This window comes from Cyprinodon tularosa, unplaced genomic scaffold, assembly GCF_016077235.1.
Source record: "Cyprinodon tularosa strain WSP-4 unplaced genomic scaffold, ASM1607723v1 ctg157, whole genome shotgun sequence".
NCBI lineage: Eukaryota > Metazoa > Chordata > Actinopteri > Cyprinodontiformes > Cyprinodontidae > Cyprinodon > Cyprinodon tularosa.
The window spans coordinates 407,130-434,917 of NW_024038405.1; the positions used below are offsets into that span (position 1 = coordinate 407,130).

The 27,788-nt window shown below is 36.7% G+C and overlaps 1 protein-coding gene across 1 annotated transcript in view; it reads left to right on the forward strand.

Annotated features, from left to right (window-relative positions):
• The first annotated feature begins 1,943 nt into the window (after positions 1-1,943).
• LOC119780195 (lutropin-choriogonadotropic hormone receptor-like) overlaps positions 1,944-27,788 on the forward strand; it is a 71,843-nt gene continuing 45,998 nt past the window's right edge. The window contains exon 1 of the mRNA XM_038280129.1: positions 1,944-2,005. The gene's annotated coding sequence lies outside the window, so the exon portion shown is untranslated. The remainder of the gene's footprint in view (positions 2,006-27,788) is intronic.

Here is a 27,788-nt window from a genome sequence, read left to right on the forward strand (position 1 = left end):
CGGCTCTCGCTGCCTCTTGTTGGCAGCCGACTGACTGGAACCAGCCTCATCCTCTGGGCACCGACTTAACTATAAGTCTAGGCTAGTGACTCACACGTTCATTATCATCCTTTGCCAGATAGACGTGATCACTAACCTGTGTTCTCCGTCTGCAGAGGTTCCTGCCTTAGACACCGACGCTGTTCATTGCAGTTCCATTCATAGTAAGCATTTTAAGAAATTTTATTTTCTATCCGTCTTGAATATTGTTCTGAGCCCGACAGTTGCTTTGGTTTCATTGTGAGAAAAGAAGCTCTCAAAGAAGCTCTGAATATCATTTTTTGGCAACATTTTTTTGGTGCTTAAGGAATGATATAAAGAAATGGGACCCTAAAAGTTTAAGATCCAAATTGAAAACCTTTATTCACAATTTCAGATAGTGAAGATATCCAAATGTATGATTAAATCACATTATTAAGAACAAGTCGCAGTGCAGTGAAAAAAAGTCAAATGGAAGGCTTTTAGTAGTGCAACTTAGGGGGCACTTGAGTTTGTCTCCCAAACTCAAGGTGTCATCTGTGTTTCTACTCATAGTTTTCTGAGTAAATTGTTAAACATAATTTAGTGTGAGATACACTGTTAATATGGAAATAGCTTATTCTGTTGAAAACTTTCCTAAATTGTCAGATCCCTCTATAAAAGTAGTCAAAATGTTGATTCGTAGCAGTACTTTCAAAAATCTTTAAACAATCCCAAATGCTTTTGGTTTGAAATTGTTTTATATACACTCCATACAGACAGTTTAATCAATAGAAATGAAGAAATGTAGGGCTCACTTTATGCCCAAGGGCAGTTTTACATGTGAAGCATTGAGCTGGTATCAAACGGTCAACCTTCCCTTTGACAGATGACTGCACCACTCCTAAACCATAGCTGCTCTAAACAAAGCCATTTTTTTTATTCTTTTAGTTGTTTTTTTTTCTACTACAGCCTGTATTAGAGGCTTCTGGATTCACTGTTATTTTCCATTCTGAAAAACATCTTTGTATTCCCACACTGCAAACATAGCAGCTTTACCTTTCTCTGAATAACTTCTTTCATATACCTGCTACAATGTATTTTTCTCCCATTATCAGCAAATGACTGTTTTTGTCTTTCTTCAAGATGAAATAGTGAACCTAATGTAAATCAGAAAATAGCCAGAGGCTTATACTCAATAGAGCTTGTCACTCAAATATAATTGGCTCAACAATGGGAAGAAACAGATTATGAAAATTCTCAGGGAAAAGTTATTGATTTAAAGGACATTTGTATCCACAACTACATGGTAAAATAAAACAAATAGGAGCCAATGCTTATTTTTACAAAAAAAAAGTTTTCACACCTTTAATGTGATCTAAACTGTTACAGCAGTGTAAATCACAAAGTTATGGTTAAACAGTACAAAACTACAGGCATGGCTTTACTACAGTGCTAATTAATATTAGGTTTCTGTTTGTGGGGTTTTTTTATTTTATTTTTTTATTTCCACCTCCAGACGGTGCTCTTTCCCTGTTCTGGCTTGGAGGGCGGCTTCCGGGTTTTTTCCTTCTCACCTGCGGCTTGTTGGGTCATTACCAGAGGAGTATAAGAGCAACGGATTGTCACCACCACGACGCCAGAGTGTTTGCCAGTATTGTCTATTCTAGCCTCCTGAGATTAGCTGAGTCTAATTCTTGCCTTTGTCTCTCTGAGCCTAAGCTTTGCCTTTGTCTCTTTTTGTGTTCTCCGGTAGGAAACCCTCCTTATCCGCTGGATAAGCCTGGTCCTCCTCTTCCCTTGGAAGGAAAAACTTTCATCTCTCTCTGAGCAAGGGAAAACCTTCATCTGAGCCGTTCAAGCCAGCCTCTGGAAAACCCAGTGACAGTCCGTTCCTTTGCTCCTTGGACCCAACTCTAGTCTGCCTGTCCACCCTCCAACGATCTTCTGCACCTCTGGACTAAGTCCCCACAAACAGGACCCAAGGATCACCAAGAAACCCCCAAACGTGAGTCCACTCAAAACTATTCATCAGCCTTGTTCAGTTTCCCTACGGACCGTGAACTCTTCCTGCGATCTCCCCCTTAGAGTTTCCGGTTAACCTGACCACTGGGTTTTCAACTGAGAAATGCTATCTATCTCTCTCTCTATGCATTGTAACCCTCACCAAAAAACCTGTTAACTTTTGCCAGCTCTCTGAGTGTTTTTCCTGCATGTGGGTTTGATTACTCAAACCCATTATAACAACTGATGACATCAGAGGTACAACTTTATATAAAATCTTAAAAACTAATGTGGTACAACCCTCCTTAAAATTGTACAGAGATTCTAGTTTACCATTCCTCCACATGCAATCCTTCTAGATTGTCCAGAGTACTGGGTCTTCTCTTCCTCTTCAGCCCCCTCCCACATGTCTATTGTATTCAGGTCTTATGACTAGGGTGCCTATTGAAGCAGCGTGATATTGCATATGATAAATCGTGTCTGTGTTGGTCAGATGATTGGCCTTGGATCCTTGACCTGCTAATACATTCAGTGACCCAATCTTCACATTAGTTGCAATTGCTACAAGATTTTTGATTAACAAATTAAAAGGTAATCCAACCAGTTGATAGTACCATGCACTCTAACAAGGTTTTCTTGGGATGAGAAATAGGTCCACAGCTTCACAGAATCACCTACTTTTATTAAAAGTGGCACAATGATGATTTTTTTTCAATTATCGTTTGATCAAATTATTATTAGCTACAATAACCAGACAGCAAATAAGGTCTTAGATTTTACGCTCAGCGTCTCTTCCTTTGTGTTCATGCATCTAATCTATCTTGTGTTGCTTAAGGCATTTCATGGCATGAATAGAAGTTCCCTGTGCCATTTTAAGGGTCCCTAACCTGTCGTTATTCTCTCAGGAATAATTAATTGATATCAAGAATCAATTATTTAAACGATTATTGATTTCTGATTAGGCAAATCATTCTTTAAAATATTATTAACCAAAATCATGTTTTATTAAACTCTTGGATTTGCATAACCCATAAGAACATACCCAAATTGTTCTAAATTAGTTTAAGAGCTAATTTAACCTCACTCCAAATTCTTCAAGATAAGCTTTGGCTCAGAATCATAAAAATCAAGCATAACTGAGATATCAATGCATTGCATTGGCCAGTTGATCAGGGATTCCAACTGTTCTAGGGGGGATTTCATTCTATGTGTAGATAGTGAATATTAAGTTAGTTAAGTTTCACAAGCTTAGTTAAGAGTTTTAACCTTTAGTTGAATACTACATGTCATAAAATTCCTATATATTTTGAATGTAAGTTGTTATGGATTAATTCCATATGAGTGCAGATAAGTGTTTGACCTTGAATCTTGACTTACATCTGTTGTCCAAACAGTCATTTGGGAGTATGTTCACAGGAAAACACAATCAGTTCCAAGGTTCTTGGACTAAATATTAAGTAACATAAATTCATAAAGATGCAAAACAGTTATAGTATAACATCAGGACCTTTAGCAGTAGGATTTGGAGTGTTTTTTCTTGTACATGTTGTGGATACATGGCTTCTATAATATATGAATATGCTTAGAAAACAAACCTAGTGTGCTACAATAAAAAAAAATTGGAAGCTGACCAACAAAATGTATGCAGCTAAATAGAATTTTGATTTAATTAATATAAAGGAATTGTCAGACAAACCAATATTTTTTACAATATTTTTTTTCTTGATTTACCATGAATTTTTAAATGATTATGAGATAGTTTTGCAACAAATTGATATGGATTTGAGGGTGTATTCCCATCTAAGAAAATTCATGCAAAGTTTTGAGCAGCGATTGGTTTAATCAAAGATGAGCATATTCAGAATTTTAGTCTTCCCAGAAAAGTAGAAAACTTTTAACTGGTCGTGTAAACAACAACAGCATGTTTGTTTCTTCTATTTCAAAAAACATGATATCAAAAATGGGTTCCAAATAAGAGGAGTTTGAAAAGATCCTGATCTCTGAAAATAGGAAAAACTAAATCTCTCTAGCAGAGGCATATGTGCAGTATAGCTGCAATCATAAGAAATAAGGGAGTATTTGTACACTTGTGCATGTTGTTAAATTTCAAAGATCAAACCACCTACTAGTGGAATGGCAGATAAATCACACCATTTTTGGCTTTTTTCTAAGTGTCTTGTGCATGTTGTTTCATAACTGAAAGATTTACAGGTCTGTGTGTTACCAAAAAATGAAAAAAAATAAATGCTGCTTTTTATGCACAGTACTTTCAATGAACAGATTTCCACTAACTGTAAAATCCTTTCTGCACCTAGGGAGTTTTTGCTAGATTCACCAGCAGTAGGGGGCTGGATGTGACAAGTGTGGAGTGATATGTCATCAAGAGTGACAAAGCCTTAATTCATTTTATGATAAACAGGAGGTGTAAACTTGCATGACAACACAAGACAAACAACAAGTTTGAAATCACTAGTGGGTCGAGATTTGCACAAAGGAGAATTACACCCTACCAGCGCCTCATCAGCCAACCTCACAGTCGCAGCATATGTAAATCCTACAAGTGAGGCAGCGTCTGTCAAAGCTGTCTAAACATTATTCTGTAGAGACTTCATTCAAAGCAGGAATGAAAAAGACACCTTATACTGCTGCTTTCTTCTCCTCTAAATGTACAGCAACATGTAATACATTTTTGTCTCTATCGTAGTTTGTCCATCTGCTATACTGTTTAAACAAAAACAGGGGTTTATAATGCTGTCTGGCAATTTTGTAATAGAGGCATTCACTGCCCTGTTTTTTTTTTTCTTTTTTTTTTGTGCACCCAGAAGCATATGTTTTCCTAAACCACATCAATGAAATGCATTCTAACTGGATTTTTTGCTCCAGGTCTATTTTTAAGAGTAGAGTTACCATGGTAACTTGAGCTGCAGGTATTGCTTGTTGGAAGTGTTTTTTGAGGTCTAGCTATAGAGTTAGAAACAAAGAAAAAATTATAATGAAACAACCACCTCACCTTAAATCTTTTTAGCAACAGTGTCAGTGGGAACATGAGAGAACTGTTTGAACTGGGTAATTTGTACTTGATGGGTTATAGAGAAAAGTGTCAGTGCTGAAGTTATTTGATGGATGAAAGCATAGACTTGGCAGAGCAAGTAAGTTGTGAGTTTATCTCATTTACACTGTTTATCTTTTGGGTATTTTTGAAAGCTGGCTCAAAGACTGGTAATAATGTGTAAAACCATCTCAGTGATCGTAATTAGAACTGCATTGTAAGCCAAGGTCTGGGATGTGTGGATGCTTTAGAGACATGATGCTTTATTAAAAAAGTTTGTTTGACAAAATGCTTTACAGGTGCAAAGGTAGGAGTTTATTAATTATATTTGTTTTCACTGCTGTGAATTTTCTTCAATAAATGGTAAAATTAAGCCAACCCAATCATTGTAAAGGGTCAGAACTGAGTGAAATAAATAGTATCCCTTCTTAAAAGGGTACATAAGATGATGTGATTCAGAGCATTAATTTGGTCTTACTTGTGACATTTTTTCCCAACACTGTTGTTTCTTAATCTGATTTCAAGCAGCAGAACCCAATAAACTAAAACAAATAAAATATTTTCACTCTTCTAATACTGTACCTATTTTATTATTGTTTGTTATTTTATTGCCCCTGTCTCAGGGAGACACCTACAGGTTTACTTCACAGTTGTTTAAAGGTATTGTGGAGGATTTTTTAAAGACCTGCCCCGTGTCATGGTTTGGGTTCTGTTCAAGTTTTATCTCTAAGTTTTCATTGGTCTTATATCCATTTTTGTGTTCTAGTTTTTTTGGGGGGGGTTTGCATCTGAGTTCTTAGATATTTTTTTTTGCCCTCTTGTGTCAGTCTCCTTCTCCCTAGCTCCCTTCTTGCCTCTGTTCACACCTGCTCCCTATCTGCTAATTAGCCTGGTCTTTTTTTCTCCCTCCCATATAGGCTCTGTTCGAATTCATGGGCTGCGATTTTTATTTTTTAATAGCTATTTTGCACAAATTGCTTAACTAAGTATGTTTTTTGTTGAATATAAGAGATTTTGAAGATATTTTTTATACATACATTGTTTAGATTTAGACAGGGGTAGACATGTTTAGATTTAGAATAAAATACTGTACTGTAAAGTGTTTTAACAACATGGAGAATAAATAACCAGAATAACGCTATGGACATTTTTCCAGTAATGGATATTTGAAAATAGCAGCAACATCAGAGATGTGCAAAATGACAGCACCATATTATTTAACTGACTTAGGTTTATATCATTACATTGGCTTTTTTTGTTTATGCTCCCGGTGGTTAGCACCTTTATTCTACTCTGGATTCTCATGAGTGTAGTCTTTGATCCCTTTACAATAAAAAAAAGAAAAGAAAAATAAAAAAAAGGAACAGTTTTGAAAAGTTCGGTATTCATTCTTTTCCTCTTTGTGTGTCAACTGTCACGTTTGCTAAGCGACAGCGTATGGCAGTAAAAGCCACCGAAGGGTAGACCTGTTTAAATTCACAGCCAAAACTCTTCTGGTCTCCTTATTGGATCCTTACTTCAAAGGATCCAGTCCAGGTAGACCGCGTCCTTGGAAGACGCAGCCCATAAATTCGAACAGAGCCATAGTCTCCTCCTGTTCAGTCACTTTTTGCTGGTTTTATGTAATTTCTTTTCCCTCTTGTTGTGAGTATACCTGGTTTTCAGTATTTTTGGATTTTTGTGGATTTATGTTTTTGGAGTTTTGCTTCTGTAGAACTTTTTTGGTTAATAAATCTTAAAGTAACCTCCTTCAGCTTCAGTCTGCATTGGGGTCTTCCTGTCAAACCTCCACCCCATGTGACAAAGAATATGCACAAGCCCATTTCTCCTCATGCACACCCTGTTTAAAATGTGCTATTCTCATAGCTCATACAGGCTTACTGTTTCCACATACTGTACAGCAGGGACTATATAGTGGACTTTAACGCAAACTCAGTTAACTGATCATTCTAACAGATGATCATTGCTTTTTGCTCCCTTGGTCATGTAACTCCTCCTCTTCCGCACCTTGCCTTCACCATCTTTGTTATTAGTGACAACCTTTAGCGACAGCGGGCCGCTGTGACAAAAAATCCCATAATGCTTTGCAAGGAGAGCTCTCTGCGCAAAGCATTCTGGGATATACAGTATCTGCCTCTAATGACGCCTTTCTTTTCTTCTCATACACTTTGTACATACTTTTTCCTTAAGACCCTAGGCCATTTTCAAAAAACCGCAGTGAAAAAGCTGAGCGGGGTCAGTACATAGGACGGCCTTATGTAAACATATCACCAGAATGATTGACAATTAGAAAGACCACTTATTTAGATGATCCATCAGGACCTTCAGGATATAATGACAAGGTATACAGTGCACTCTCAGATTTTTAATGAGAACTTATTTATTTTTCTAAATATATTAAATATTTATTTATTTATTTTTAATATATTGAATATTTAGTTTTTTTAAAGAAAATGAGCAAACAATAGCTTTTGTGTAAGATGCACTTGTGATGTTTTCACTTTGTATATTTCACCTTAAAATTACCCTACCCACTGTCAAACTGAGCCTTTGAAAAGGTGTTTTTTTTAGCTATCATGATCATTTGTATCAGTCTAAGTACTTGTAAATCTCTTTTTTAAAGGCCTTATTCTTATTAAAATGATTGGTTTATGACTATAAAACTGCTTAGTTAAAAACAACTCCATACATGTGCATTTTAATAACCCATTCATGGAACAATCTAGGCCTGAATTTATTTAACATAATGCATAACCTGGATTATCCAAGGAGTGCTGTTATTAATTAAATGCAATATTGAAGTAAATGTTTAAAAATTTTTTAAAAAACTTGCAATGTAAAATTACACTCTTAATGACACAAAGTTATTTAAAAAAGAATGCATACTCATTCGATCATAAAACAAATCATATTTATGTTTTACTGCTTGATCACAGGTAAACACCCTAATATAAACGAACGTAGCTGAAAAGTTGATCAACTTGTTGTATAGTCCAAAAGGGCTAATGGTTTTTGGAATGACTCTCGTTCAAGTGTTTTGGCTAATTAAGTCACCCTTTTTGGCTATGTTTATGATGCAGCCTGAAGTGACCCAAATCCATTTTGTGTCCATTTGTAACCTCTATCTGATCTATTCATGATAGTCTGAACAAAAAAGATCAACGTTTTTCACTTCAGGCTGCAGTGTGAACGTAGCCTTTAGTTCCATCACCATAAGTCTGATCCATTCATCTGATACATCTCAGTTTTGCCATTATATACTCCCTTAGCTCTCATATCCAGTGCTGTGCTGTCGCCATTCAGGATTCTGTTGATCGACCAAATCTCCAATGAATCAATGTAAGTTTTAACTCTTTTACCTAATTAAATGTTTTTAATTTTGCTATGTCAAGTTGATCAGGATTTCTGTTGGCTTTTAATTACAAACTCATGATTTTCTTCTTCACTGGAGAATAGATATTGCATAACAGGGAGCCTTTTTTTTTCTTACCTCTGCTTACTGAACAATGAATGTGGTCCCACATTCCCACATTTATCCTGCCACCATACAGTGAAGAGAATGGTCAGATGATTTAAAGAATAATTTTACAAATATCTAAAGCTGACAGTAAGAAAACTGCAACAAAGAATGCCAATTTGAAACAAATGAATATAGAAAAGAATCTTCTACCAACTGTTTAGCAGGATAGAGAATCTATGTGCCTGCCTCTCTTCCAAAAGTCATAGGAATGTTAGATCCTATGGCTGGATAAACAGTTTGAAATGGATTTAAAATTCTAATCTGAATATAAAGTAGTTTCTGAATATAAAATAATTGTTACTTTTTTACTAGCTGTGTCCCTGAAAATGTATACCATAGAAAACCTGCAGGGTCATTAACTTGATAGAGAAGGGGATAAGACAGGACTCTGGATGATCTAGACAAGAGCAAGGGTGTCAAAATCCAGCTTTTAAAGGGGTTTAAAGGGTCCTTCAACTTTTTTACTTTTGCCTGATCCAACACATCTGAATCAAGGGGCAAAATGTCTTCTTATCATGCAATAAAGCACTGTCATGGTAATGACCTGATTATTTGATCAAGGTGTTATGAATAGATTGATTTAAAATTGTAAGACACTTTCGAGGACGGAAACTTATGTAGTTTCATCACAAATCCATTTGTCTGCATGCTAATCCTTTAGGAAACCACTTTTTTTTTTCTTTTTTGACAACACATTTTCTCACCATGGTAATTAAAGTTAGGACTTATTCCAACAATTTCCCATTCTTTTTTTTGTTTTTTGAGGTACATGTAAAGCCTCTATTGATAATACTGTAACTGTGCTGTTGTACTCTCTTCCAGGGTTTGGTTTTTAGATCCTGCGTATATTTAGAACTGGAATGTTCAACAACATACATCTACAGCACACATATTAATTTAATAGCTTAATACAAGATCACTTGCTCTCTGTCCTTTCAAACAGACAAACTGATATAAATGTTGCAATTAAATCCTTGACATTTCTCTGTTCAGGTTTTTTTCTTTCTGTAATACAAATGCCGTTGCCATAAAGCTTAAGGTGAACTTTTCTAATCACATACATTGCTACAGGGCCTTGATGATGGAATGTTCTTCCTCACAGAACTACAAGGGACATGTCTCTTTTAGCACATTTTTTTATCGGCTCTCACTGAGCAGCGTCCTGAAAAAACCTAAATAACTACAGATCTGACTTCTGTCTTTTGTGTTTTAAAATTATTTTACCTAAGTCATCGTATTCAGTGAGGAATGGCTCATACTTCATGATAACATTTAGCTTTCAAACACAAAATAAGGTTTTTACAATACTGACCTGTTTCTGTTACGTTGGATGTCTTGTCTTCATATTCACTGCACTCAGCAATTACAAAAGAAATCTATGGGAAGGGGTATCAAAATAAGGCTTATATTAAAATAACATTTTAGATAAGTCACCAAAAGCTTTGCTAGATCAACATGACAATAAAAAATTTAAATCAACAACTGTTTCTAATATTGAACTGTAACATTGTTACCACATATCACCATTTGACTTTTTTTCAATATAATACAATTTCTGGCATGTAAAATTATAAATGTTCATTTGATTTGTCAAGTAAACTGTGTAGTTTTGTTGTCTGCAGTGGGCTAGTAACAGCATTCGATGGTTTCACAACTTTCATAGCTCGACTGGCATAGGTGTGCAAGAGTTTAGGGAAATATGAAGAGTGTAACATATTAAATGTAACAGCAAGTAAAGATGGATACTGCTCACATTTGAACCATTACAGTAGAGATACATGGTCTCGAAATTGGTGTCAGTACTAAATAGTACCTATTTTCTGTGCTGTACCCTGCTTAGATTATCCTGAATGCTCTGCTTTTTTTTAACTGGAACAGATGAAGATGGTGATGTTGCTGACTGCAGAGAACAAGTCACTTTTAGATGCTAGAGTGCTAATAGTACCAATGGGTTCCAGGAGTTGCAGCTTTAGAACTAGGTTGTGAACATTGTCAACTCTGAAGCCCTGACAAAAATCCTGTGGCTAGCGGGATGATTCCTGAAATTATAAATATCCCTGTTGCATGCTTTGCGCTTTGCCTCATAAATATTGCATCATGTGAAATCTGCATTTCAAGGGTTCTATTAGATATGCTTGCATGGTCTATCATACAAGAGGCTTTTGAGATCATTATCCTATTGGGTGTGCAGCTTTTGTTCATGGCCATTCTTCCACTCCCTCTGTGTCACACTAAGGCATTTAGATATCAAAGAATGGCATAAAGTTTTTGGCAGACAGGTATAAAATATCAATTTCTGTCATTAACTCCCCTTTTAATGTGTTGTTTAATTTGTTTTTCTAAATAAATAATAAAATAATAGCCCCAGACTTTAGAAACGAATATTAATCCCAGTGAAGGGATGAATCAAAGTTCATCGTCTTTTTTAAAACAACACCTGTGTAGTGGCAACCCATGATGATTCCAACTTTTAAGTGAGATGAGCGTGTCCAACTTCTGATGGATTGTACTTCTCATCCTTTTCAGAAACGTTATATTCTAGGGAGATAGAAAGGACTGTCAAACCAATGATTCAAGTGAGGCAGTTTGATATTATTTGTTCTGGCTGGGGAAAAGTGGGCCAAATTTTTACCCTTGTTTGGCATGCAGATTACATGAGGTTGCTTTTATAATCTAAAGAGGGCTTGTGGTTATACCCTATATGATGTTGTGGGGAAATTGCTTTGGAAATATTTGGTACCTGGTTTGTTTTATGAGTAATTCAGTTCCTCATTAAATCAATGTGTCTGCATTCTCTGAACAATTTATTATTTATATTATTATTAGTATCCTGGCGTTGTCATAAAGAAAAGGTGGTCTGGTTTCTTAAACATTTGTGTAAGTGACTATCATCCAAATATTATCATGGAGAGGAGAGCAGGGATCTGTTCGACACCCTGAATCCAAGGAGGACACGTAAAGCTTTACTGCAGTTAGGGATGTTTCTTGTACCCTTTTTTCTTTGAAGCATTGTACAAGAGATAGACTTGCAGACTTAATTAGCTTTCAACTTGCGGTCAAATAAATATTGGCACCCTGCCTTAGCCTCTCTCTGAATCAAACAAACAAACAGCCCCTGATCAGATCCAGGTGATATTCATTAGACATTTATTCAGCTCCAGACACATGCCAACACCCACTTACAGCTCTACCCACACATGCCCATACATACCTCCCACACATGCACCCTACCCTTAGAGACAAGACAAAAAATGCATCCTTGCCCCTACACTTTGGTCGTAGTTTTGCTTTTTACAGAGGATATTATGTTAGAGACTTTAAGCTATGACCTTCATGGCTTAACATTACCACTGGATTCATCCAGTTGGTAATCAAGCAAGATAAATGTCAGCTCCTCTTGAGTCTGAGGTGATCATTTTCAAGCAGAGAAAAGGTTTGGTTGCTCCACAGTGGTTTGAAGATCAATAGGGCCATGCACATTTTAAGTAAATGGTTAGGCTATTGTTCAAGTACTTAAATGGTCACTAAACCTATTTGGGTATAATGGAAGCTGACTCAGACGAAACAAGGAAAGTTAACAATTTAAAAAAAGTTTTGGCTATTGTTCTTATATTTTAGTAATACAAATATTGTGGTGCTGAAACCTAATTAAAAAAAAAGACTCTAATTGCTGTTAAGGTTTTTAGGACTATCACACAGCAAAACACAGAACAGAAAAGATTACCTTTTAATTTCCATAAAATCTATACTCTGTTAATTAACCCCAATTTTAAAATTTTTTGAATTCATCCTTTTTTTCAGTCTCTAGTCTCACTGATTTATTCTTACTCAGAGTGCATTGTTTATGCACTCAATAATCTTGTTTTGATAATCTGACGTCTTGTCAATGTCAGTTATTGTCCCTCTACTAACAATCAGTCAGTTAGGAAAGCAGTTTTAATCTATAAATGTGTATAATGTTTTATTTCTCTTATCAAAATCTTTTCCTCTCTTTTGGTTTGCTCTCATCCCGGCTTGTACCCAACACCCCACCAAACACTTAAAGGAATTAATCAGAAGAACTGGGTCTTTCCATTCCCTTCTAATAAGCAGGGAGTGAATGCATGGCTGCCTCAATCACAAATTGCAATGAAACCATAGACTCCATTACCATGCGTTTCTTAATTCATGAAGAGAGTTTCGTCTAGGCTTGTCCTTTCAACAATTAATGCTTTCACCATCCTCCCTTATTCTCCTTGATATCTTTCAACCCATTGTATTCAGTCCTTGTACTTCAATGTCACTCTTGAGCTAGAAGAACAATGTTTCATTTGGGAGTGCTTCCAACTTAAACTATGTCCCATTTTATAATTCAGCAGCATTCAAGGTAAAAGTTATTTCTGGACATAGAAGCATAACTGAGGAGTCAGCATGACAATGTTAGAGGCTCCAACCTGCTAATGGATTCGGCTTAATGGCATGAGGGAGGATACAAACTTACTTCAAAACATTTGGCCATTTTATCTTTTGTTTAGTTTAGTTTTTTTTTTCTTTTTTTTTTTTTCCCTAAAGCTGATATTTTATAGTCTAGAATCCCATTTGGCCCCTTAAGCTTGTTTTAATGTATATTTTCACTTATGTAAAAATAATATAAAATATCATGGTTCTCTCTAAAGCAAGCTTCTTTTTCTATTGACTTTTTTGTCTATCTCCAGGGGTCATTGGGCAAGAGACTGACAAATCACTATTCGGTTATTTAATTTTGGAGACCTTGGATGTGAAAATACACTTCAGATTCTTTCAGCCTTTACTATGAAAAAAACACTTCAGTTTGGAGTCGAAGGATTTCAACCTACTCAACTAAGCACATCCTTGTCATAATGAGGGCCAGCAAGGTTTTGTGAAATTCTATTTAACAAACGGTTTCTCAGTCATAGGAGGCAGCAGTCACAGGCTGAATCCCATTGCACCCCTTGTCTCATTTTTTTAGTTCTAAGCTTTTAACTGAGTTGACATTAATTTATGTGGTAGTGCAGAAGAGAGCAAAATTAGCAATTAATGACTGCAACACTTTGGTTTTATGTGGCAGGGCATCGACCTAGTTATAACACTTGCTACAAATAAAGAGAGTAGTACCAGCTATCAATGGCTAAGACACAAACAGAACATCAGTAATATCTTATTTCTTCCAACACGTTCATGAGTTTCTTGGATTTATTTTCTCAATGTAGATTAGAAATATCACAGTGAATACTGTGAATTCCTATATTAAGAATTTGGGTCTTTGACTCTTTGTTTCAACCATCTGATAAGAACACTTTTAAAAATTCAGGAAAGGTGAAAATGAAATGCAGATAAAATAGATCTAAGAAGAAGCTTTGCTCATGATACTGCTAAGTCAAGACATTTCCATCAGTAGGGATAGGTTCAAGTGACTTTACATGGTGCTCAGCTGTTGCTAAATCTACGGGGCTCTGTAATAGAGCTGAAAAATGGCTTCTTCTCAGATTATATTTCTCAAATTAAAAACAAGAAACCAAGAAAGAAGCAAAAAGAGGGTGAACATCAAAACACCATTTAACATTAGAATCAGAGTTCACAAGGGGTGGCATTGATGATGACTCAAGCAAGCAAAGGGGCTTTGAAGCTATGCAGATGCTGCAGCTTTTCTTCTGGACAGATGACTTAAATATTTATCGATGCCAATTATTATTATTAGCAGACCAGCCAATCAGCTGGCAAACAGTACAGAATGAGATTGGGTGAGTGCCCAACTTACTGTCTTGGACAAATTACATTTGTAGCGATAATTTGCAAAACAGAAATGAGAATATAAGTAATAATATGAGTAACTTAAAAGTAGGAGCATATGTTTGAATTCACACATATGCTGACCCTCACAGAATACTCAGTCATTAAAAACAAGTTTCTTAAGCATCAATAATTTCCATGACCAAAGGCTGCAGGCAATGCTTGTTAATTTTCTTTGGCCTGTTGTGCCGCCTGTTCTCAGCACAATAATATCCCCTACCTACAGCCTGTGGCCATTGCGCCTGAGCTTTCCTGCTGTCACTGACACAGACTGAGAGCCCAAGTGATATTTGTAGAGCTCATTTGCACTCTGTGTGGCACATGAAATTACCATTGACTGCAATCTTGCTAGCTCTCAATGGCCTCACATCGACAGTGCTTGTTAAAACTGCACCATGACTAAGTCCTTGGATAGGAACACATGTCTCGGGGGACTCTGAGATGGGTAACAAGCGCATTAGGTATGGCAACTATGTAGTGTGCATTGTTTACACCCACAAATAAGACACACATGCACATTCACATGCAACCACACAGGCCTAAATATGAAATTTTGTTGGGAAATGAAAAGCAGCTTTGACTAACATTATCCTGTTAAGCAAGACACTTAACAGAGGCTTCAGCCTCAAAGTTAAGGATCCTGTTCAACAAAAGTGCAAACATAAAAATCAGGTAGCACAGATAATGATTGTAAAGGGGTTTGGAGGTACCAATTAGCTGTCAACCAGTGGAATGAGAGCTGCTGGTCTCCTTTGATAGTCTATAACAAAAGAAAATCCTACCCATGCATTTTCCCCTGTAAGCCTTTATTCGCTGGAACTCCTCTGCATTCTGGTGCATTGCCAGAAAATCTGATTTTTCACATGGGCAACTTTTCTTCTTCTGAGAGATTATTCCAATAAGGAATAAACAGACTTCCCCCGCAAGGCACGATCACAGGCCAAATGATCCACTCAAAGAATGTGGCTTTAAAAATGAATAATGCATATCTTCACAGTTAAGTAGAATACAGCTTAGAAAAAAAGTCTGGCGCTTGTCTTGCTGCCAATCCAAAATGTGTTAATTCATTGAAAAAACTTGATAAAACATGACATAAGTACCCACTTACAGAAAATAAAGACCTATTTTCAAGGATTAATCCTTTATGTCATCTGTTTGTGGTGTGTTGTTGTTATATTAACACAAAAATACATTCAAAAATCATAAAATGAAATCAGTTAGAAAAGAAATCCCTCCAAAACTAAAAAACTCTATGTTACAGAATTTATACTTTCCTTTGAGTACCCAGTTTTAATAGTGCAAATTAGATATTTCAATGGTATACATCCAATATAGCATCAGTCCTGTGTGAAGAACAGATACAATGCAATACAGCAAAGTAAAACCTCACAGATGAGACTAATGGACTTGCAGAGGCTGCAATGCAGCCAAAAATAAAATGGAAAATCATTCCTTATCCGTGACTCCTGCATCCTGGTGTTTTTAATTAGTGCCAGCGCTCGAAGATATTGTATTTGTGACTCAAGTCCTCCCTGCTGGATTTTTATTCATCAACATCTGCCCTGACTTTGGCATTAATTAAATAAACTCTTATATTATCAACAAGCCTATTTCTAGTATCATACAATCACACCCCAGGTGATTGTCTGTTTCTTTTTTCAGTTTCTGTTTCGTTTTGCTCTTTTTTTACTTTTACTAATTTCTCATGTTGCAGCATTATCTTCAATATATTAGTTATGCAACCCTAGTAGTCAACAGTATTTTCTGTTGACTACTAGGGTTGCATAACTAATATTATAACAGTGAGTGCTTAGTCTGTGACCTGTTTCTATTAATGTCCATCATAAATGCTGGCAGGTGAAGATATGCTGGCATAGTGACAGCATGAGAGGATGGATGGATAGATGGATACTTAAATCAACCAAGACAAGGAGCCCTATCTGACTAACATTTACCCTTTCACCATTCTTTTCAATTTTCTACATCACTAGGGTAAGGCAAGCTAGTTGCCTTATATAGCACCATTTATACATGAAGCAATCCAAACCACAAAATCAACTACAGTATAATCTTTGGTAAAAGTAAATAAATACCCCTGATAACCTCACAGAGCGTAAATTTTAAAAACGTGAGCTACTGTACCTGAAGCTGCTCAACTGCTGAAAATAGAAATACAATGGTAATTGTTTTGCTCAGCACTGAATATTCTAAATGATTACTCGACTATTAAAGACGTGCATCATTCTTTCCACCATGTTATCAGTGTAGTTTGGTTTTCAAGCCTATTTTCAATTTTGAATTTTTTTAAAAGAAAATAGAATCAAACATTTATTGGTATTTAGTGCAGATTAATGTTAAAAAAAAAAGAAAACTTTATATTTACTTCATTGCAAAAAAGTAAATTTTCAACAGTGGTTTAGCATCCAAACAGAAGTAACTTATTCACCACATAAAGCACATACATAAAAATAAAACATCAGTCTATACACCTAAACTGATATTTCTGGACACATTTATTGCGAGTATCTGTTTACAGTTAATGAGAACACAACATATCTGATTGGAAATTTCATTAGACCAATATGCTTAATGCAAAGTAGATTTAATGCCTGCTCATTATTTTTCAGAAGATGCTATTAATCTGAAAAATCCAAATGTATATAGTAATTTATTGATAATGACTGCATAAAAACAGGACCCCTGCTGGGATGGAACAGTGCTAACAGCTAGACCACCTTGCAATCCCTATTTATATTTTTACCATAACGAACCATTTAAAATTTCAGACCACTCATGTTTTTCTTGTGGATATGATAAAGAGTGAGTTTAAAATATGAACTGATTGTACATGAAGTAATCAAGAGCTTGATGCTTCACAAAATGAGAAAGCTTCTGCTGTTCCTTGGTTCCGGAGTTGCACATCTGGTAGCTCTCCAAGTACCCTGAGGGTGTTGCTAAGAGGAGTTTCACTCCCTGACTCTCCCAGATGGAGTCAAGGCAGAAAGGACTCTAAAGATGAGAAGGAGAATGAGCTCACTGTCTGTGTCTGATTACTGTTGAACAGCTGCTCAGTGTAAATTATTTTGCTTTAAATGCTTAAAGAAATGCTTTGTCACAAAATCAGAACATCTTGCAAAGATTTATTTTGAGATAAGAATAATACATTCTAATGTTCAAAATGACAAAAGAAATTAAATGTGCTACTGGGAAAGTTAATTTAGTCTTGAAAACACATTTTAATTATCCCATAATTTGCTTTGCATAAGATCTGCTCTGCAACAGATTAAAACACCTTAACCTTTTTACATGATGATTTTGGCCAAATTGATTATCTTGAAGATTACAGACAGGGTGCTTTGTGAATATTTTTTCAGGTCAGAGGCAGTGGACAGACAGAAATAGCACCAGGATCAGGGCATGGGTGTACACAAGGGATGGCTTGAAAAAGGGTTTCTTTCTGGAGGCAAGGAAGATGATGCCTCATTTGGATGCAGTTAATTAGAAAGGCTGATTGATTTGATGGCATTATTGAGGCGGGACAGCAAAGTGCACTGGTCTGTGAAGGAGTCCACGCTCAGGTCGATATTTACGCCTTCTAGGGAAGCTTTAATAACAACCTGTAAGGCTCTGTGAAAAGCTTATGCCTGCTATTCTGTGCTTGTCCTGAAAGGCTCAGTCAAAACATCTTAACATGAATCCTTAACAGATTTGCTGTACTAGTGACTATTGTATAATGTTTAGAAGAAAATCTAAGTGTGTGGAGGGTGTTGAGCTCTTATATTCTGATAACTTTGATGAAATATAATTTATGGTTGGGTTTGCAACACATCTCTGATGATGACAGCCTACAGGCCTCATATTCATATTCAACCATGAAAATACTTAAAAGGACCATGATTTGCATGGATTTTGATGATAGATTTTTAGACTTACTGATTGTAAAGAACTACAATACTCCAGCTTGAAGTAACCAATGCATGGACTAGTTTCTTAGCATCTCGCGGTTCTGTGCTGTCCAGGGACCCCTGAGCATCCTCTGTGCCATCCAGAGACCCCTGAACCCCAGGAAGGATCAAATGTTAAAAAACAGAACTGTGAGAACTCCAAGACTGTCAAGCCCATAAGGCCCCTCAACAAGCGCTCCACACCCACAAGGCCCTTCACTGGGCCCTCCACACCTTTTTGTGGGTCCCAAGCTACGTCGCCTCTTCCGAGGTTCCAGTGCTACAAAGGGTGGCCCCCAAGGTTCCAGTGCCGCAGTGGACAGCCCCCAAGTCTCCTGCTCCAGAGACACCATCCTCTAAGGTTCCTGCTCCAGAGACACCGTCCTCTAAGGTACCTGCTGTAGAGACATTGTCTTCCAAGGTTCTTGCTGCAGAGCAATGTCCTCCAAGGTTCATGCTACAGAGATGCTGTCTTCCAGAGGCCCTCCTCCGGCACTGTCGGACTCCACAGACTCTGCATGGTCTCTAGTCCCACAAGCAGTCTCCACAGACTGTGCTTCTGCAGTTTCCACCTTTGGTGGTTGTTTTTTTTTTGGGGGGGGGGGCAGGTTGGACTCTAGTTTTTGCTTTCTTGCCTTCCTTCCTGAGCCCCTGCAGCGTTTTGTGTTTTCCCTGGACTGTAAGGGCGTCTAGTATCTGCCCAGGGGGGTGTTAATGTCAGGGTTCTGCCCTCTGCTTGGGTTTATTTTTACTTTCTTTGTGTTCTGTGTCTTTGTAGTCCTCCCAGTGCTGAGTTCTTTTGTTATTGTGTTGCTCTTTTTTTGTCCTCTTGTGTTCGTTTCCTTATACCTTGGTTCTGTGTTGGTTCAGTCTCCCAATATATACCTCACCTCTGCAGTCACTCAATGGTGGTTTGTGTTGTTTTGTTGTTTCCCTTGTCTCTGGCTTCCTAGCTGAGTTTTTCCCTAACGTTTTGGGTTTTTGGGTTCTTTATATTGTTGCATTTTTGGATTTTTTTGCTGCAACTTCAAAATTTCTTGCTACTGCAAACATTTTGTATGAAAGCTGCACACTCTTAATGCATCATTCGAATGAGCATGCCGAGAGGGAGTGGTGGACTGAGTCAACCTGTTTGCCTGACTTTTAAACAAACTACAAAGAACATGATTTTCAAAAAGTTTGGAAGCATGTGCGTAAATTGCACACTTTGTACAGTAGTACCTAGTGTCTTCTAGAGTCTCACTGCTTTGCTTTTAAGACAAATTTGAAGAAGAAAATGAGAAAAGAGATATGCAACCTGCACATGTAGCTGACATTTTGTAGGTGAATATACTTAGACAACAACATTAAATATTCATGTTCACCTTGATAGACAGAGACAGATATGGATATGTGCAAGATTTTTCCTCTCATACTCACAACAAACAATAAAAGTCAATCATTTTCTTTGACATCCAAATTAAAACCAAGCGTTCCTTAGAGGATTGTATAATTCAAGTGGTGCGTGCTTATGACAGCTTCATCACAGTGGTATGAAATGCAGACCAGACCACAGGGACACTGTTGTTTACCCCCAAACCATTACCATCTATTGTGGTTTGTAAATCATTTCTTATATTTTCTTTACCCTAACTTTATATTATTATGCCTTGTCTGATGTTGGTGCTTTATTAATGCTTGCACCCTTCATGCCTGACTGAACTGGGTAGCCCCAGACTTCTGGTATCATCACAGCACTTTGTGAAGCGGAACTGATTTTGCTTTGTTTCTTTTAGGGACTTGCCTTCTGGCACTATCCAAAACTGTTGGCAAAATAAAGCTCACTTGCATGTACAGTACAATCTGTGTGTTTTATCTCCACGCACAAGCAATATAAACTAAATTGGATTGTCTGTTATGCACAAATGCGAGTATTAATTCAATCAAAATTGTCTTCATGTTCCCTTACATTTATAACAATTTACATATTCAAATAAAATTAAACATTTACACCCCCCTTCCAAAAAAAAAAAAAAAAAACTTTTCTCACTGTCTGACAATACATTAGACTAAAGATAGAAGATAGAACATTCAAGGTCCCTAACCTGCAAGGGCCTGATGAGTAGACATTGTGATGATATTCACAAAACAGACATCTAAAAATTTTCTACAATGGAGTTTTGGAAGGTTTCTATATTTGTTTGCATTCTGTGCTTCTTCTGGTGGCTAAGCACCCCTTGTTCTTAAAATCTGGTCATGCCTCTCTTCTAAAGTGCTTCCTGGCTTGTCACTTTGTTACAATTCTCAATTGAAAACAACTTTTCTCTCAAAATGTAAAGCTCAGAGGACCTTACATTCTAAAGTCCTCTGGGCTTCTACAAGCCTGTTGGTCCTGCTAGGTCACTGGAATACAATCATCATCCCTCCGAACTGTAATCTCATTCAGCCAACCTTTGATGTAAAGTACCTCGCCAAAACCCCAAACAGTTTACATCAGGTGGAAAATCGTTCATTCATAATTCATAAATATTAAGAAATGTTATATAAAGATGATATTTATTAATTTCACTACCCTGGCTCAAGTTTAGACTTATGTCAAAATCCATATTCAAACATCCAAAATCACATGTTTAGTGTATGATTTATGATTTCCAATCTAGTAAATTCACTTACTAAGTCCAACTAAATATACTTTGCTCATCTTATCCCCAAGATCAAAGTATCAGAGCTATAGAATCATTTTAAATTTCATGTAAATACACTATATTGCCAAAGTATTTGTTTACCTGCATTGACTCACATTTTTAAGTGACATCCCATTCCTAATACATAGGGGCTCCATATGGCGCAAGTCCACCCTACGCAGCTAGAACAGCTTTAACTCTTCTGGGAAGTCTGTAGGCTTAGGAGTGCGTTAAGGGGATTTTTTTTTACAATTCTTTCAGAAGTGCATATGGGAGCTGCTTGGGAGGAGCAATAGCCAATCTCTTCCGGCCACACTCAGATATTGGATGAGAAGGCCTGGCTCTAAGTCTCCATTCTAATGCTACGTTCAGACCGCACGATGCAGACCACACGCTGTAGAAGCTAGTTTATACGCAAAATCAATGCTTGACATGAATCAAGGCGCAGCAAAAGGTCCTGCAGTGCGTTTTGAGCAGCAGGAATACCGTATTTTCATGGATTGGAAGACTCCTTCCTATGCAACCAACAAATCCAACCATGTTTTCACCTGTTTGGAAAGACCGGACCACTTTATCCTGCGTGGCCTAAGGTATCCTGTCATTCCTTTCAAGGAAGCTGGCTGCTCTGTGCTCAGAGGAAAAAGGGAAATGGCAAAGAAAAGTTGTGAACATTGTAAGTGCATCAATATGTGATCAGTATGTGAATATTTTTAATATAGATTAATGACAATAGATATTTTAAATGATTAAAGAGTCAGATAGGTGGCGGGTAATGTTTGGTTTATTGAAAGGTTTTTTGTCCCTGTGTAAATGGGTTTGGCTGTTATTTAAGCAAAGAATCCAATATCTGTGCAGTGTGGGGGCTGCAATCTGATATCTGTGACGACAGTACTTCTGCTGAAGCTCCTCCAAAATTTAATTATCACACAGAACAGTACTGATAAGTTCGACATCCATTGTTTGCCTAATTTTTGAGTCAACTGTCACGGTTGCTAGGTGACAGAGCTTATGCTGAGTGAGGGGCGGTGACAGCTAGAGAAGACTGGACCTAATTGAATCTATAGCTGATCTCTTCCGGCCACCTTATTTTCATGGCCTCCAAAGGACCCAGTTCAGTTAGACCAGGTCCTTGGAGGATAAAATCAAACACAGCAATTGACTTTGCAGGAAGTTGGTGATGTCTTTACACTATGCGCTTCTGCATTGCTTCTGCATCGCTTCAGCATCGCTTCAGAATCGCTTCAGCATTGCTTCAACAATTGCTGGCCCCAATCCACAGCTTTGTGGCATTTATTGTTCCCAAAAACTTCCATTTTCTGATGATACACCTGACAGTTGACTTTGGAATATTTATAAATTTCACAACTACATTTGTGTCATAGGTGGCATCCTGTCACAGTTTTATACTAGAATTTATTGAGCTCATGAAAGCAGCTTCTTCTTTCACAAATGTTTTTAGCAACAGTTTGCATGACTATGTTTTTTATTTCCTACCCCTGTGACCATGGAAGTGATTGAAACACCTGATTTTAATGATTTGGAGGAGTGAGCAAATATTTTTGCAATATAGTGTATCTAAATTCATTAAAGTCTTGAAAGTAAACTGACTACTTATTTCTCATTCATGCCTGACCATAGAAGTTGACCAGAGTAAGAAATGCGTGAGTCCCTAAAGCATTGGGGCATACTGACTCTGTTCAGCAGATGGCAAAAGCCATTTTATGTCCCAGTGGAGGCAAAATGACTCGAAACCACCTTTTGTTTCTTAACACACTAACACACACCTCTGTGTAGATGTGATAGAAATCAATCTTACTGTGACATTGCCCCCCTCAGCAACCAGAGAGCCTGGATTTATTGGTCTAAATTAAAACTGGGCCTGAACAACTCTCACAGGAAGCAAAAAGTGGTACAGTTTAGAAAGCAGATATGGCATACTATGCTGGCAAAACGAAAGTTTCTCAATGGAGCCCAATAGCAAACGTGGTCATGTAATTGATGACACTTGTTAAAAAATATATTTTGCAGAACAAATTATGAGTTGACGTGTATTATTCTGTAGTGGTTGGAGAAGTGAAATACATAAACGCAGTAAAATCTGACAGACTAACATTTTTTGAACCAAAACGACATGCATTTTATTTGTTTATCAGATGCCTAATGAGTTTTTTTTGTACCCTTTTCAGTCTAGAAGAGCTAAATAAACTAAAAGAAACTGGACAAGATATCTAAAAAAGGAGAAAATGTAGGTTTATAAATAATCAGAACCAACCAGTATAGAACCACCACAATAGAAAATGAAAATCTCCTTACTTTCTGTGAAAGCAGACTGTTTGACTTGTAATACTTCCACACAGCTCTGGAAATGTGTGATTTTGAAACCCTGATCCTCAGTTTGGCTCATAGGCAAATCTCTACTTTAAAACTGTTTAGATTGGCCAGAAATTATTATATTTGCAGAAGTCTGTTTTTTTCAGTTCTGCTAAAAGGCACTGGAAGACTAAAGCTTCCAGACTAGATTACTGAATGAAGGCAAGTTTAACACAAAGTGAGACATTTACTAACCATAGCATATGATGCCTTTAAAAATATCATGAAATGTGATTTATTAGCCCCGACGAAGAAGATTCCTCGATTGATTTGTTCTGAATCAAGTGATTTGCTCGTTACCATACCTCTGCTGAGCTAACTGAGGGAACTGAGCCTTTAGATTTAGATTAGAGAAGAGATGCATCTAAAAGTAACAGGATGGTAGCTCTTGAGGACAAGACCCGAGCACCCATGGCCTACAATATCCATATAAATTGTTATGTGCATTATTTTTACTGAAATTGCAAAATAAAAATACTGAGTAAACCAAGTGGATATTAACACACAGAAGGGCATAAATGCAGTGAAATAGACAAAATAACCAACCACGGTTCTTTAAAAGGACATTATGTAAGTTTACGGACTTTCAAAAAATACTAACACCTGTGGTCAAAAGAAAGAACTGCAAGACTCTTGAGCTTGTTCTTGTAGGGCCGGCTTGTATGAGCACACTTCAGAACAGAATAATCCGCTGCAAACAAGATCAAATTAAATCTACAATACATAGAAAATGGCTACATAGATATTTCAAATCCTCTTAAGAGTTTATTATTCTTTATTGTTTTGAGAAATGTTATAAATTATTTTTATGTGTTCTCTATGGGTACGTTACTTCTCACCACATATTTTCTTAATTTTGACCTACATATGTTTATATGTATATGTTTTCTCCATCTTCCTCACCTTCATCAGACAACTCTTATCCTCAAAATCCTACTTCACCTGATGTATGTCCATTTTGTTTGTGACCCATTTGGGTGTGTTCATCGAACTTGGATGAGGACAAACCATCATATATGAGGTTTATCAAAGTAAGGCTTTTAATATCATCTAGTCTTAAAAAGGATGAAACATGCTAAACATTTTCACATTTCTTGTTTATTTCTAGAATCATATGATGACATTTACACAATTTGTTTTTATATTGCCCACCTTCATAAATAATCAGTCTCCTTGATAAAGATAACAAGAAAAAAATAAACTTTTAATGAAAGGGCTTAGTGGGATGCAATTCTGTGCCTCCTTAAAACTCTACCATTTGTTTACTTTTATCAATATGCTTAATGAGCTGGAAAATAACCTGCATTCAGATGGTAGCAATTGGTGTCCAGCTCTTCCATTGTGGTGTGGTGCGAAGTGTTTCACAATTGCTCATTTCAAGGGGAGAGCTGCAATCAGACCAAAACTAACCTCCTTATTATGGCTTCGAGCTGTCATCTCCACAAACAAGCTTCAGAAACTGTTTGCTGTCATTCAGAAAACCATGTAGTTAGGGCAAAGCTTGTGTAGAGGTACCTGGATCAAAGATTTACCAAGGTCTACATAAAACATTCAGTTGTTTTTCAAGGGCCGGACAAGGTCAACATTTCTATCTTTGTGTGGTTCAGGCAGAAGAAAAGAGCAATAGAAAAATTGCCTATCATCTAATATTATGTGAAACAAGTGGAGCTGTATTTGAGAATAAAGCAGTTCATGACTCTTCTTAGAAAAAGGGTCACTGTAGCAGTTAAAGAGCTCTTTTTTTGACATAAATTACAATGATAGAAATACTTTTTCCATTTAAATGTGCAAAAAAAAAGAGATATAATCATTTTTAGAGGATTCTAATTCAAATTATAAAAGTATAGAGAAAACAATCAAAATTATAGCAAAACAATTATTTCATCTTAAAATGCATTTACTGGCAAGTTACACTTTACCAAACAATAAAAACAACTCACATTTATAGAAATAACATAAAATTAACCAGTTACAGATGTAAAAAAAAATACTTTTTACTTTAGTATGAGGTTTGACTTTTATGCTATTTTTTTAGCTAAGATTTTGAAGTAGAAGCTTCATGTCTTGTTCAATATGCACATTAAATTTGGATATATGTTCTTTTGTCAGTGTTCTATCGGATGTAATCTCTATTACTCCACCCTTTCGTCATTTAACAACTGTCAAAGTTTTTGATCTAAATAGAATCTGTAGTTCACGTTTTCTAGTTAGAAACAGCTTAAATACCTTTCTCCATGCACTATGGCACTGTAGGTATATTTCTATGACCCTGGCAAATAAATTGCAGGCATTAGATCTCATTGTTGTTTACTATCTTGTTTCTAGTAAATAGTGGAGAGGTTTTAGACACCAATGATACACCTCTCTGTGGTTCGTTTTTACACGTGGGGTGACTCTGTGGCTAAATTTAAACCTCTCTATGTCAAAACAAGTACTTTTAAGTTATTTTTACATTTCTAACACAAAACTAATAAACCAAACTCAGTTGGTAATTATTAGGGAAACTTGTTGATTAAGTTAATCAAAGATCATGCATATAAATACATTTTCTTCATACTTTTACGTCTTCTCCAAAGATCTTATTAAAACATTAACAATAAAAGATTAAATTTAAATGAGTTAATAAATAAGTAAATAAAAATAAAATGGAGCAAAAAAGAATTAAAATGTTCAGAAGCGTAGGTATTGCATCCCTCCAAGGGTTTGTGATTGTGGCTATAAAGTATTTACATTGAGTATTATACATTGAATAACTGATTATAGCACTCAAAAGATTTTGCTATTTTTTAAGGAAGAATATGGGATGTTTAAACATTTTAAGTACTGTAAACACCAATAAATGTCCATTAATAAAAGCATTATGATCTTAAATAGTTAAAAAAAATATATATATATATATATATATATATATATTTTTTTTTTTTTTTTTTTTTCATACCTACTACAATAATCTGGTGGGTTAAAATTAGCTATCTCTTAGACTCAGTCCTGCGTCTAATTCAGTTTCTTTCATTAATCCCATCTTATTGATTTTTTTTTCTTTCCTAATTCTCCTCATGCTTCCCAATTGTTAGTCTGCCCATTTATTCCTGCCTCTTCCAGATATTCCCAGGCAGAATGTCTCCTCCTTGCCCATGTGAGAATCACTCCAGTGTCAGTGTGACCCACTGTTCCTCTTGTGCTTGATCTCCGCTCATCAATTCCTCAACTCAAGTGTCAATTTTCACTGCCTGCCTTTCTTGATTGCAGTGTTTATGTGTTTGGCCTGCTCTCACTGGATTCTTATGGCTTCTCTGGACTGCCTCTGCCTGTCACCACTTTGTTCCACCTACATCCAGTGTGCTCAAAACCTGCTTCAAGCCTGTCAACCATCATCCAGTCAGCTCAAAGCCTGCTTCCATTCTGTTCAGTCACTGTCTGCCTTTACAGGTCTAAAATTAGCCATGTTTAGCCTGTCACCAGCGGGTCCTGCCTTCATCTATCTCCTCAAGCCTGCTACCTGTTTCTTCTGCCTACTACCAACTGGTTCAGTTGTCATCCACTAGCTCGAGTTTGCTACCAGTCTGCCTGTCTGCATTCATAAACATTCACTTACAAACTCTTTTCAATAAGTCTGTTATGCAGTTACAGTTTTATTGTGAACTCAGAAAGAAGTGTTGAAGAACAGTCTATCTTTGCAGCAGTTTGGTTCAGAAGTTCGCCAGAAGATTCCGGTCCTTGGTTTGCGGCCTTCCCTTACGGTGTCTCTTAATGTGATGCCGCGAGATACTCACGAGAAGGAGAAAGAGTATCTTTGAGTTGCTTGCTCTGTCCCAAAGCTCAGTGGAGAGCAGATCCCTGTTGGAGTGTCTTGGAGAAAGGGGGGAGTCAAACAGTCAAGCAAAACTGCCTCCTCCTACAGCAGTGATCACAGCTAATATCAGAATGGACAATGTCCAAAGCTAATATCATGAGAGTGTATTTCTTTGTCATGATAATATCATGATTCAACCAGACAATGTGTGTTTAAAAGTTTAGTAAACACACACTGTCTGGTTGAATTATGGGTTCTCTAACCCTCTCGTTACAATTTCTTGTCTGAAGAAATATATGAGTAGGACTAAATGAGTATGAGCTACTACACATGTTTTAATTGGCATAAATTAGCTTTGTTTTGTTTGATTTTCTATTACAAATTATAAGTTTAAAAAAAACGTAATAAAGTCCAACAAATAGTTTTTCACATGCTTTAACTGGGACAAGTAAATTAAGTCAACTATCAAGTTGTCAGGTTTTGAGCAGACTTGATAGTTGACTTTTTGTGAATGCCCTGGGCCTCCGTTAAGTAGAGTTCAGTTGCTAAAGTTAAAGGAGCGTTTATAGCCTGTCACCCATGGAAAATAAAACACAAGCATCGTCAACGTTTTTGTAAATGATTTCAGAGAAGAAAGCTTCTCTTATAAGTCCTTTCA